General features: G+C 35.2%; 1 protein-coding gene across 1 annotated transcript in view; it reads left to right on the forward strand.

Moving 5' to 3' along the window:
* Positions 1 to 4,616: 4,616 nt before the first annotated feature.
* The window catches only part of ATF7IP (activating transcription factor 7 interacting protein), a 128,072-nt gene continuing 117,797 nt past the window's right edge, over positions 4,617 to 14,891 (forward strand). Inside the window, exon 1 of the mRNA XM_082850490.1 lies at positions 4,617 to 4,750. The gene's annotated coding sequence lies outside the window, so the exon portion shown is untranslated. The remainder of the gene's footprint in view (positions 4,751 to 14,891) is intronic.

Raw genomic sequence — 14,891 nt, forward strand, 5'->3', positions numbered from 1 at the left:
TGTATTTTTTGATTTCTCTTTGATTTCTTTTTTGACCCATTGCTCAGGAATGAAGTATTTTTATGAAAATAGAATTACTTATAATTCTAGAACTTAGTGTAATTTAGTTGCTAATTTAAAAACTGAATATCATGTTTCATATATGTTCCATCAACATCTACATGTATGGTATACAAATATAAGAATAACATGGATTATTTAATATTAAATTTTTTTCCCCAAATGTTAGGAATACTGCAATAAATTCTGAGTATCTACAGAACCACAAACTGGAACATTCAAAAAAGCAAGAAAATGGAGGTTTGACACTATTGGCAAGTGAATTCACTGTGCAAAAATCTATTAAGTCTGCACTAATAGCAGAGAAGCATCTGAGAAGTTAAAGTTTTTTTCTTACCTATCTTGCTGCTCAAATATTTGCATACTCTAAAGCTGTGTGTGTATCTCTACTCCCTAATCTTCACAACATTCTGATAGTTTCCTTTTGTTTTTGAGGACACAGAGCAAGAAATATGGGGAATCATTCCCCTGAGGCCTTGAAAAGTATTAGGAGAGCAGATATTTAAGATCACAGTTCCCCATGTGGTACTGCTGATTGTCATATTCTGAGTGACAAAGGCATTCATGTGTTCTTTTAAATGTGTGTGTGTATGTTTATTATATGTAGGGGCCTTCTAAAATATGAGGACCCAAACACAGGTCCCTCTTGCCCAGCTATAATTACAGTACTAGTTCTAGCCTTTTTATGAATGCCAGGCAATATCTTTTACTTAGGACCCATTTTATCCATCTAGGTCACCTATCTACCTTTGAAGATTTTAAGGTATCCCTTCCCTTCTTTGATGACTTCCTGTATTCGTTTTCTATTGCCAAGTAACAAATTACCACAAATTCAGTAACTTAAAATAATGGCATTTATTATCTCAGTTTGTGTGGGTCAGGAGTTTGAGTCTGACTTAGATGGATCCTCTGCTCAGAGTCTCATAAGGCTATAATCAAGGTGTTATTTGGGCTGAATTTTCATCCGAGAGCTTGACTGGTAAAGAATCTACTTCCAAATTCATTTTGTTTGTTGGTAGAATTCATTTCCTTATGGCTATATGATTGAGAGTCTTGGCTTTTTTGCTCACTGTTGGCTAATGCCCACCCTCAGGTTCTAGAGGCTATCCAAAGATTCTATAGGCCACTTGTAGTAACTTTCCATGTGGGCTTCTTCAACATGGCTGCTTACTTCATCAAACCATTAAAGAGAACCTCTCTCCTCAGGGAAGGCCCAATTCCTTTTTAAAGGGCTTTTTCCAGTTTAAGTCAGGCCCATCCAAGATAATCTCTCTTTTAGTTATTCATAATCAATTTTTATGAGACCTTAATTACATCTGAAAAATTCATTCACCTTTGCCATATTCTATTGGTTAGAAGTAAGTCATGGGTTCTGTCCACAGTCAAGGGGAGAGGATTATACAGGGTGTGAATGCAAAGGGGTGGAGATCATCTTAGAATTCTATTTATCACACTTCCTATTCCAGAAAGTTATTTCTTAAGTTTTCCCAGGTTTGCCTACTTAACACCTCAGTAAACTTCTCTGAGAAATGTAGGATAATAATAAGAATTATCAGGTTATGGTTAATTCATTTTCTTTCTTAATGGTAGTATAAGATGTACAGATAGAAACTGCTCAAGCTGATCTATGCCTGTACCATTACTACTCTGACAAGTACTGCTAGTACTACTATTACTACTATGATTACTATTAGCTAACACTTATCAAAGTGTTACTATATACCCAGTATTCCTTGAAGTGTTTTACCAGAATTTAATCTTTGTAAAAACCTTACCAGATAAGGGCTATTTTTTTCATGTGCATTTGATATTTCTGGAACCATTTGGTTAGAGAAGTTTAGAACAGGCAGTAAGTAAGAAGTAGAGAAAAAATTTTAATTCAGGTAGTAAATCTTCAGAGCCCATTTTTGTAATCACTAAATTAGACTGTCTCATATTATAGTACTTAGAAACTTCAGTTTTCCTCTTCAGTTGTCCCTTTTTCAAGTTTATACTGTTTTGCAAAAGTTCAGTTTTCCTTGCTCAATTGCTACTACTGAAATTCATTTAAAACTGTTTATTATTTTAGGGTTTTTTGCTTTTTGTTTTTGGATTTTTTTTTTTTGTGATACTGCTTTACTCCAGCACTTTTTTTCTAGAAGTCTATTCAGCCTGTATATATAAATAAGCCCACAATTGTGGGTAAAATATGGAAATCCTTCAGTACTGATTGGTAAGTAGCTGCCCTACCGTGAATACCCCTCCTACCAGCCAGTCTGTCTTGGTGCCCAGCTGAAGAACCCCTGGGTTCTCCAAAATCCTACAACTAGAGGATTAACATTTGATAAAATAGGGGGTCTTCAAACCTTCTTGTATTCTAATGGACCAGTGTCTGGTACCACAAGGATTGATAAACATTCTGAATATCATCCCACCTATAAATTGAAGCCATGTCTTTTTCTTTTTTCAGTGTCTTTGCATTTCTGTTTTACCTAATTTGAATTCTCCTTCTTTTGTACCTATTCTGACAGCCACTTTAAGTTCTACATTATAAGTCAGATCAAGCATCACCTGTTCTGTGAAATTTTCCTATATTCCATGAGGAAGTTTTAGGTTCTTTTGTTTTACATTTCTTTTATACTTAGTATATACTTAGTATATACCTCCATGATAGTAATGATCTCATAATGTATATCTGTATATATGACTCTTTCCCTACCAGAGGCAGTGTCATTTCCTCTGGGCATCCCCAATGTTTAGAACAGTGTGTGAATAAATAATAAAGGCTGTACTTGTTGAATGAAACAATGAATGATTGGTTAGATTAACCAGCAGGTAGACAGCTAAAGAGACTGTAAACACATGGTTGAGGATATTTGAGGAGATTCAAACACAATAAAACTGTCTAACTGGAGTTTTAGGGAGGCAAGTCTAGAATATGAGCAAGAAAGAAAATTGATCAGTTGGAGTTCATGTTCAATTACTTTCCCTTTGCCATTAGCCAAGACAATTGAGAGTGAACTATTATAAAAATGATTCCTTTCTATTTGCTTATAGAAGACAAAGAGAAACCTAATGAACTCTGTTATTCCTATCCCATTTCTCTTTTTATAGAATGGAATTTTAAATATTGATATTATTTATAATTTGCTGAGCATCTATTTTATAATTGAGCACTACGTACTAAATAAATTACAATACATAATTTGTTATAACTGAGCCTCTATTTGTAATTTATTGAGCACCCATGTACTATGTTCTGTGCTAAGGACTTTACAAAGCTTAGCAATTAAGCAATGCAAATCTAATTGTGTTATTTCCTAACTTAAAACTTTTAAGTGATTCCTCATTGCTTTCACAATGAAGTCCAGCTTTTAGGCAAGACATCTATTAAATCAGTTCTCATGTTAGAGATTACTTCTTCTAGGAAGGCATTACTGATTCTCCAAGTCTAGATTAGGTGATCCTCCTAAAAGCCACTCAGTATTTCAACTAAGTTGAAAGCCCCAAATTATAGAAATAAGTATTAACCACCCTGCACTAATTTCTTATTACTTACAAAAATTTCCTGTTTACTTTTCTGTCTCCTTCACTGTAGTAAAGATTTCTTGAGGACAGGAACCTAATATAGGTCTGGAACACCAGCATTGCTAAATAAATATTGAACGAATAGATTAATTTAAGGGAGAAATGATGTTAAAAAACGACAACCAAACCTCACCATATATTTGCTAGGCTGCTTTTGCTTTGCAAAACACACTTATATTTATCCTATCATTTAGCCCTCTCAACTGATTTGAATTATAGCCATTATCACCATTTTAGAGAAGAGAAAACTGAGTAACACACTTATTTCACGGAACAGGCACGTAAGCAGGAGTCCTTGGACGTAAGCCCAGATATCCCAACAAATACAGAGGCACCTTTTTCATTACACTCTGTGGCCTTCATGAAGGGTTGGCTCCCTAAATAAAAGTGAATAACAGGGATACAACAGGTGGAAGGGTATGACTGGAAGCGCTTGCTCTGGCACAGGACGGAAAGAAAAGATGTGTTTGTGCCACTCCCTCGTGACTTACACAGTTTGAGGTATATTTTCTGACTTTTTAATATAAACGATAAACAACCTAACATACTCCAGCCTTTTTCGAAAATCTTTACCTCAGCTCTTTAACTTTCACCTACCTATTTCCTTCTTTCCTTCCTTCCTTCCTCTCTTCCTCCCTTCCTCCCTTCCTTCCTTCCTGAGGCTCATAGAGGGCGCTCACAAAGCGCTACTCACTGGTTGGGCAAGGCTCCACTCAAAAAACACACCTCACTGCAACTGAAAGGCGCAGCGCCACCACCTCAGACTTCCTTCTCTTTTCCACGGCAGGAGGCGGGGCCAATTTTTCTCATTCAAATAAAAAACCAGAAGATTTGCATGGGGAACGGCCAGTCCGTGAGCCCATTGGCTAAAAGCATGGTGGGCGTGACCAATATTACGACCGCAGAGCCCCGCCTACGATAATTTGCATAACGGCCCCGGCGCGTGCAAGGGAGAAGCGGGTTTGTTTTTGAATCTGCGGAGGCGGCGGCGGCGGCGGCAGCGGCGGCGGCGGCGCGGCGACTGGAGCGCGCGAGACTGAGGCTGCAGCGGAGGGGACGGAGGCGCGGGACGGCTCTGTAGGAAGGAATTTGGTTCCCCCTCCCTCCTCTCCCACCTCGAAAGGTATATGTGAGTCCCAGGGTCTATTATAACCACATTTTGTTAGATTATTATTGTATTTCTTTAGAGTCGAGACCGCATTATGGCGGCTGCGGGAGCTGTGTTTGCGCCTGCGCGGTTGCGGAGCTGCGGGCGGGCGCTGCATGGGAGCACGTGATCTTGCGGGGTCGGGCTCTAGCTGCAGTTGTGCAGCTGGCGGGGCGGTGGCTGCGCAAGCGCAATATTCATTTTCAAGATAGAATGTTCTTGTTGGACGCCATTCGGGTTCTAGATTTAATTTTCCTCATTCTTGAGGGGTTTCGTTTTGTTACGCTCGAATTCCTATATTTTAAATGGAAAACATTTCTCTTATGTTGTATTCCCGTACCGACCTCAAACTCCTTTCTTGTATTTCTCCGATTCTCTGAGAAGCTGTGGACTTAATTTTGTGTAAAAATGATTGTCCCCTTGTGGTTCTCGATTTTTACTTCACTTTAAGGGTATTGCTGGATTCAAGTTTATATTTAGGGAGCGGAAGATCAGCACCTAGTGGTGTTCTCACGGGAAGTGCAATTATTTGAACTGCATATTTGCAAATACATTTTTAACCCTATCTTTACCAGTTCTGTTGGAATGTTTTCAAACTAGAAACAATTTGAGTTTTGGAAAAATGAAGGGGAGGGGGCATTGGAAGAATCTGTATAATGTCATTTAAAAAGAAATCTCAATCTCCTTGGGTATTTATTTTTTTTAAAAAAATTTGATCCTCAGTGGTGAAGTTTTAATTTAATCAGTGTGTGCCTCTGATCTTGCTTGCATTTGAGTTTTACATTTTTTCTGTCTCTGATCACTTGTCCATTACTGCTTCAGTTAGATTATTTTTGGTACCTTGACTTTTAAAATTAATCATTTCCTTACCATTTTGTTTGTAATGATATATAAAGTATAGTACTTAAACTTGGTAAATTTTTCTGATAAAGAATTCTACAAAGAACTCCCAACTACACTGAGGCCTTTATGAGGAAATTGTGAATCATTGATAAATCAGTTGATTAAAAAAAAACAAACTGCCATATATACATGTGTGTAAGATACAATTGTGTTAGATTTTAAAAAATTGTATGTTCCTGGTTTTAGTTTCTTAAAGTAGTTATAAGTATGTTACTGATTATTTTACTTTAAAATGGTAGTGTCACTATATTTAAATCTTATACAAACCCCTGGGAGAAGCTTTATACATTTGATATAATTCTACCATTGTGTAAATTATTTCTTACTGAGCTGAAAACTTGTAAATGGTTGTCATAAATTTCATCTGTGGTTTGTATATACAACAATTGTTTTCTTGGTTGGTTATGTAACTCTGAGTTTAAGTCAGTCACTTGTCAGATGAAGAAGTGGCTGTTGCTTTATAATCTTGGTTGGTTTAGGGACTTTATTGCCTACAAGAACGGTTAAGTATCAAATAGATGTAATTGAAGGGAGTACTTTTGGTTGGTGGAGTTTTAAAAAATGACATCACAAAGGAGATAGAATGAAGTGAAGGGAATAATTCTTTTTTTCTCAACAGAAAATATGTTGATATAATTTTTGAACCCCTGAAGTCTTCTACAGAGAAATATATTTAGAGGGCAGTTGTGTAATCTTTTCCCTTTTATGCTTCCAGGGTAATTACCCAGCACACCGCCTCCACCCTCCAGACATTATTTCAGGTGTTGTAGAGTTGGAAATACATTGTATTTTCTGTATCTACGTCTATGTCTGTGTGTATATGTTAGGTTAAGAAAAGAACTTTGATCATAGGGCATGGTTCATTCTGCACTTCCAAAAAAGTGAAATATTTTGGTTTATATATTTAAGCTTCTGTTTTCATTTGCATATACAAATGATTGCCTCTTAGGTTAATGTGGAAGATCATAAGAGGCACTTGAAACACTGAAGAACATAATGTACTATGTAAATATGTATTGGTAGGACAGTTTTGCTGTTACATTTGTTAGAAAGGCAAATATAGTTCTATAAATTTAAAACTAAGATTAATGAATTGTCTGAACATCTACTGTTTGTTCATTGGTACTCTGTCAATAACAAGCATGTTGTGGAATTTCAGTTAATATTAAGACTAGGTGACCAAATGAATACCAAGTTACTGGGAGTCATTTAAAATCTTTTCCACTATAGCACATTTGGAAAGTATTGAAAATTAATTAGAAATAAACACTTTTTTGGTGATTTTTGTGACATTTCCATTTATTGATTGATCAATTAGTTTATCATTTGGATCATAATTTCATTCCTGCCCTTTTAACTTAGTATTTTATTGTGGATATTTATCCATTTCGTTATTCTTTTGAAATTTTTTTTAATGATTACATAATAGTTATTTTGTGAAAATATCCCAAATGATCAAATGTTCTTGAAATATATTTTTAAATGGCTATGTAATATTGGTGTCTTTAATAAGAATGTACTGTGACTTACTAAATCTTTCTTTCCTTATTGAACATTTTGTTGCCCATTTCTCTATTATAAATAAAGCTGCAGTGAACATCCTTGTACATGAGTCATGATCTACATCTCATAATATTTTTTTGAAATTACTGTTACAAAGGACTTTTAAAGTAATTTACAAAACTGATAAAACCTTAGTTTTATTGAAAAGCATTTCCTATGCCACCATCAATTTGGTGGTTAGCATTTTTTCTGATAACTAGTGAAATTGAACTTTTAAATATTTAATATATATGCAACTTTCTCATTTTTTGTGACTTTGCTGTTTGAGGTTATTTTGTGTATCTTTTTCTGTGGTAAATGTTAATGTCTTCCTTATGTGTAAGTTATTTATGGATATTAGCCCTTTGCTTTTCATATTTTTTGAAGTTTTTTTTTTGTTTGTTTTTGTTTTTCGGTACGTGGGCCTCTCACTGTTGTGGCCTCTCCCGTTGCGGAGCACAGGCTCCAGACGCTCAGGCTCAATGGCCATGGCTCACGGGCCCAGCCGCTCTGTGGCATGTGGGATCTTCCCGGACTGGGGCACAAACTCGTGTCCCCTGCATCTGCAGGCGGACTCTCAACCACTGCGCCACCAGGGAAGCCCTGAAGTTTTTTTTTAGTTAAGAATTTTTTTTTTAATTGCTATGGTTTTACATATTTAGAATTGTTACATTTTTATGAAGTCAAATGCACTGCTTTTTCATGTGTTATTTCTTCCAGGACTTCTCTGCATAAAAAATATTGTAAGATGAACTAAATGTTCGTCTGTTCTGTTTATTTTTTCTAGATGTTTTAATTATCTTAAAAAATACCTTTTGGCCTATATGGAGTTTATTTTGACATTGCGTAAAGATGGGTTGCTAGTTTCCATCTTTTCCTAATTTTCTTAGAATTTTATGTTGATGATACATTTCTTCTTTTGATCATAACTTACTAAGTTTGAGCTATCAATTCTGCTTCATTTACTAGGGATATTTAACTTGAGATCCATTGACCTTTGGGGGTTCTAGAGATACTTAAAAAACTTCCGTGATTCCATGATATACGCAATTTTGTGTGAGTGTACATATGTGCTTTTTTTTTCCTGGGGAAAGAGTTACAGTTTTATCAGCTTCTCACAAGAATATGTAATGTAAAATCTAAAAGCAGGTTAACAACCCTGGAACTGGGCCTTGTTTATATAGCAGTACTGCATTGTCTTATTTGCTGTAGTGCTATAGACTATATAAATATATGAAGGGGCAGTAGATATCATTCCTTTTCACAATTTTCTAAGCTAATTTTCCCTCCTTTTGTACATACATTTGACAAAGTTTAAAAACCAACTATTTGAAGTTTTGTTTAGAATTGCATAAAACCTAAATTTGGGTATGTTTACATCTTTATACTGTTTTTTTTTTTAATTCACGAATATGATGCATTTTCTGTAGATCCCACAAAAATGTATTGTTTTTAGGAACTCTGAGAAAAATTGTGGTACTGTTACTTTCTATTAAGGTGTTATCTTACTGGTTTCCTATAATGGTATAATGTTAATAGGGATGACATGATAGAGGATATAGCACAACATTTCCAGTTTTAATCTGCTTTAGAATATAGCATCATGAAAATAGTGCAAGTATGAAGTTAGAAATGAGAAAAATAGGTTACCAAGATAGTGTTCTGCAGTATTTGAAAACAGAATTTTTCTTGTGTATTTAATGTAGACCTTTTTTTTTTTTCCCAAATTTATTTATTTAATTTATTTTTGGCTGTGTTGGGTCTTCGTTGCTGTGTGTGGGCTTTCTCTAGTTGCGGCGATTGGGGGCTACTCTTCATTGTGGTGCACAGGCTTCTCATTGTGGTGGCTTCTCTTTTTGCGGAGCATGGGCTCGGCGCATGGGCTTCAGTAGCTGTAGCATGCAGGCTCAGCAGTTGTGGCTCGCTGGCTCTAGAGTGCAGGCTCAGTAGTTGTGGTGCGTGGGCTTAGTTGCTTCGTGGAATGTGGGATCTTCCTGGACCAGGGCTCGAACCCGTGTCCCTTGCATTGGCAGGTGGATTCTTTTTTTTTAACATCTTGATTGGAGTATAATTGCTTTACAATGTTGTGTTGGTTTTTGCTTTATAACAAATTGAATCAGCTACACATATACATATATCCCCATATCTCCTCCCTCTTGTGTCTCCCTCCCACCCTCCCTATCCCACCCCTCTAGGTGGTCACAAAGCACTGAGTTGATCTCTGTGTGCTATGTGGCTGCTTCCCACTAGCTATCTATTTTACATTTGGTAGTATACATAAGTCCATGCCACTCTCTCACTTTGTCCCAGCTTACCCTTCCCCCTCCCCATGTCCTCAAGTCCATTCTCTATGTCTGTGTCTTTATTCCTGTCCTGCCCCTAGGTTCTTCAGAACCATTTTTTTTTGGACTCCATATATATGTGTTAGCATATGGTATTTGCTTTTCTCTTTCTGACTTACTTCACTCTGTATGACAGTCTCTGGGTCCATCCACCTCACTACAGATAACTCAACTGCATTTATTTTGATGGCTGAGTAATATTCCATTGTATATCTGTGCCACATTTTCTTTATCCATGCATCTGTTGATGGACACTTAGGTTGATTCTATGTCCTGACAATTGTAAATAGAGCTGCTGAACATTGTGGTACGACTCTTTTTGACTTATGGTTTTCTCAGGGTATATGCCCAGTAGTGGGATTGCTGGGTCGTATGGTAGTTCTATTTTTAGTTTTTTAAGGAACCTCCATACTGTTCTCCATAGTGGCTGTATCAATTTACATTCCCACCAACAGTGCAAGAGGGTTCCCTTTTCTCCACACCCTCTCCAGTGTTTATTGTTTGTAGATTTTTTGATGATGGCCATTCTGACTGGTGTGAGGTGATACCTCATTGTAGGTTTGATTTGCATTTCTCTAATGATTAGTGATGTTGAGCATTCTTTCATGTGTTTGTTGGAAATCTGTATATCTTCTTTGGAGAAATGTGTATTTAGGTCTTCTGGCAGGTGGATTCTTAACCACTGTGCCACTAGGGAAGCCTGACCTTTTTTTTTTTTAAACAGAGAAAATTTGAAAAGTTATCTGATTCATTTTTTGGCCAGTGTGGAGCCTAATAAATAATATATAATTAAGGTAAAAAATTTTCATTTTAGTCTCTTTTGGTAACATTAAATATTCCTCTCATAAGGATGTTTCCCTAAGTATTAGTATATATTCATTCTCTATTAAATCTATTCTTTGTGCTGATTGCAGTGAAAAGTATAATCTTGATTTATAGTGTATTTTAGTTGTAATCCTACTTTTTAAAAATTATTTTTATATTAGGTACAGGAAAGAATGTCAGATTATTGTAAAAATATTTTTGTTGAATATAGTTAAACTTGAAAAATTGGTGGTTGTATGTAAAGAAGAAATCAAGGAAGTTAAAGATAGAAATCAAATGGTAAAATATTATTGGCTTTATAAAAATAACTCTAGGAAATAGGTAGAAATTGTGTTAAGATATTATTGGCTTTTCTTCAGCATTTTTTTCTAATGAAAAAATTTTGTCTTTGGATATTTTTCAAGCAAATCCACTTATAGCAGTTTGCATATTTTTATTTTTTTGTGTATGACCTTTGCCCTTACCTGAGAACTTTTCATAGTTCTGATGTATTGTGGTATCTGTGCTTTCAGACTATAATAGTTAATTAGGGACAGGAGAAGTGCTACTAGAAAAATGCATATGGATAGGGGCAAGAAGAGATGGCTGGCATCTTGATAGAGAAGAGCTGTCAGATTCCAAGTGTTAGAACAAGAATTAAAAAACTTAGTTTTGAGGTTACTTAATTTGGGAATTGTTATTCTTAAAGACACATTATTTATAGCATGTTCATTATGGTAATAGATGATCTTATTATGATTCTGAATTATAGGAATATTTAATTATGCTAAATTTGTTCAAGAAGACAAAGAGATGTATGATTTGGTTTAGAAAGATTTCTATTATACTTTTTGTTTTTAAGTTTTGAGGTATATGGAAAATTCATACATTATCATACCAAGTTTTTCAAAGGAGTCACATGTAGAAAGAAGTTTGAGAGTAAAGTTCTTGCTTTTGAGTTCCTAACAGCTGTAGGGCATTATAAATAAAAATAAGGTGATATTTTAACAGTAGATTATAAAAAATATCAAGTAGCTCTGGGGAGCATTGTCCTTGTTAGTTTCCTAGAGTATCTAGAAACTACCTATCCATTAGTGGAGCTTCTTTTTTTAAAATCCTTGCCCATTTGATCTTGTTATGTTCTTTAGAGAGTCCAAGACTAAAAATTACTTCTCAGAGTTCTTAGATTGTCATGCAATCTGCAGAGGAAATCAGTGTTTTTTTTCTGTTATTTTACTTTTTTCAAAACAGAGAAGTGAATTCCACAAAATTAAACCGTTTATATATGCTTCAGGTTGTACGGTGGAATCCATCTTGTATCGGAGACACTATGATTGCTGGGCAGCATTTCCAGTTTTTTAAGTGCTGCAAAGTGAGAAAACCAGGGCGCTAGTGTTAATTTATACAATGTGAACGTTTTCAGTTTTGAATTTTGATCTTTGGGTTTTTGAGTCTTTAAGAGAATGACCCGGGCATCTCCTTGGTCACCTTCCAAAAAATGTGGCAGGCCTAGGGGTACAGTTGATATTATCTTCCTGAGAGTCTTTATAATTGGGCCTATGTAAACATGAATGTCTGGGAAATGAAGGTGACCTTTACCATCAGAAATATTAACTTTACCATCAGAAATATTCACTTATTCATGTCTGCAATTTTTCATTGTTTAGAATATTATTAAGAAATTTGTGTTATTTTTTGTTATACAAAAAACAATTATCAGTTATAGTTCTAGTAACTAGGAATAACTAGATATATTCCCTTTAGTTTGGGAGAGAGACCCCTTTTTATGATGATGATGTGAGGTAGTAGTGTTATTATGTCAAACCGTATAATCCTTTCTCCCTTTCTTTGTTGTTTGTGTAGCCCTGTGTTACTTTGGGAACTGTTGTCTTGGTAGGTACCCAGGAATTATGTGTATGGCACTTTTACATTCTAATAAGGAACTTGAATTTTATGTTGGAATAGTGGTTCTGAGAACTGACAGGGCTGTAAAAGGATCTCTCCTTGAGCCAGTAATTGTCCAAGATGATGTCTTCCATTTTGTGGAAAGGTAAACTTAGAAGGTAGGAAGAGTTTCTGCTGTTTTGAGGACCAGGAGCAAAAGAAAAAGAGATTTTGGTGAATCAATAACGAACGACTTGACTGCTTCAGCTCATTTTCAACTAAGACTTGCCAGCTTAGGAGTGTACCTGCCCTGTTACCATTATTAGATTAAATGTCTCAAGAGAAGGAAGAAATGGGGAAGAGTATGGAAAAGAGACTGTTTTTGAACTTCTTTTATTTCCTTTTAGGTAGTCAATGTCAGGAGCTGATTGGATTACAGTAAAGGCTAAACTGCTCTGAGACACTCTGTCACTGTTAAGGATGATGTTTATTTCTCTTGTGTAATAATACAGAGAAAAACTCTTCAGGTTTGTAAGTGGCTTTGGCTTAATGTATGGTTTCCATATGTTGAACATGGTTTCTGGGTTGAACATGGCTGCTTTCACCAGCCAGGGGCAAGGGAGAAGGAACAATGGGAGTGCACGCTCATTGTTTTGAGAGCCTCATCTGGAAGTAGTACTATCATTTAGATTCATGTGTTATGGGTGAGAATTTAATCACTGGAACATACTTAGCTGGGAAATGTAGTATCTGGCTGGACAACCATGTGTTCAGCTAAAATTAGAAAATTTTATAAAAGAAGGAGAGAAATGGGTATTAGAGAACAGTTAGCCTTTTCTGCTACTAAAGGCAGCTGGAGAAGTGGTCTCTAATTAATTCATAATTTGATATTGAAAACTGGTTTTCTGTTTTAAGAATTAGATCCAGTTGTAACTATATATCTTCCTTTGAAATGGAATTTTGAGAGCTTTGTAATCATGATTCCTGACAGATTGTAGTTACTATAAATATTTACCTTATTAGGCAGAGTTTTTCCTCTTTCTGCTTGCTTTTGAAAACATTAAATCATGATTAGTTTTGCAAGAATTCAGTGTACTATCTTTGAATCTTGCCAGTTAACTTACTTTAAAAGGATGAAGGACTGTAGGTAAACTCTGACAATTGTTTTAACTGCTTCTTTTAGTTTCAAAGTTGAGTTTATGATTTCTCAAGATGGAAAATGTGATTTTTGAGGGCCTTGTAATATACACAGGTAAAAAATAACTGTGGTCATAAATTCTTTGCTTACAAGTAAAACTTATCTGATAAGTAAGTAATAAGTAACTAATTAAAAACAGCTCTTTGTAGATGATAAGTGTAACACAATAGATATCTGTGTAAGGCACAGAAAGTGGGACTCTGTTGGGGGGAGGTCAAGGAAACCTTAGAAGAGTTGTATTTAAAAAAATTTTTTTAAAAAATATTTATTTATTTATTTGGCTGCACCGGGTCTCTGTTGCGGCATGTGGGATCTTCAGCTGCGGCATGTGGGATCTAGTTCCCTGACCAGGGATCAAACCTGGACCCCCGGTATTGGGAGCTTAGGGTCTTACCACTGGACCACCAGGGAAATCCCAGAAGAGTTGTATTTTAAAAGAAGAATTACAAGGATATTCTTAGTAAAGGGAATAAAGAGGGTATTCAAAATCTCAGAGGTGGGAAAGAAAGTATTATGTTTAGGAGAACATATTCTGATATAAATCCTTGATTTTTGTAAATAAAAAATCATTGATGCCATGGTGCCTACATAATGTACCTAATAAAGGATATTGTTATCCTCAGCTGGAAGTTCTCTAACTTCTCTTTTTACTTTGTATCTCTTTTAAAGGCATTTATTCCTTTCAACTTTTATGTTTATAGTTATTTGTGTAGTACTTTATAAGCTTCCTGCAGTTAGGAATTTTATCTTACTGATGTATCTGGCAAATGTCGCATTTTAAGGACAAACCCTTTCTAATTAGGTATAATAAGACTGCTAATAAAAGTATAAAATTGCATTCCACAATACCTACCTTAATATTCAGTAAATATTTGCTTATTGAAAGAATAGAACCCCTTTGTTTTAGGTGCAAAAAAAAAAAAGGTAAGATGTTCTAGCTCCTTTCATTTAATGCATGATAATCTACATGTCAGAACTTTTAGTTGTTGTTGTTTTTAAATAATTAACCATGAAGTTTACTTAAGCAAGCATCCACTGGGTAAATTGTCAAAAGATTTGACAGACACTTTGCATCTGGAAAATTATAAATAGTAAAATAACTTGGAAAAAATTCTTCAATCCCATTCATTAAGAAATAGAAAAAATTTAAAAAACACCATTGCTTACCTATTAATAAGAAGTTTCTAAAATATAATTCTGAAGGACATATGTATGAAATTAATAAGGGTTTGATGAAAAGATGGAATGACATAATTATTTTGAGTTGTGTAATTCTCTTCTCCATCAAACATATTTTAAGTGATATAATAGTTGGCAGATTAAAAATATGCAAGCAAATTGACAGAAGAAAAAGAAAGAACAAAAGAAAAGACAAAGAATTTTCCTAAAACCAGTTAGTAATATCATGAAGTGGAAAGTATGGTAATTTTGTATTGGAACCTGG

Source organism: Leucopleurus acutus, assembly GCF_964270905.1.
Source record: "Leucopleurus acutus genome assembly, chromosome: 11".
NCBI lineage: Eukaryota > Metazoa > Chordata > Mammalia > Artiodactyla > Delphinidae > Leucopleurus > Leucopleurus acutus.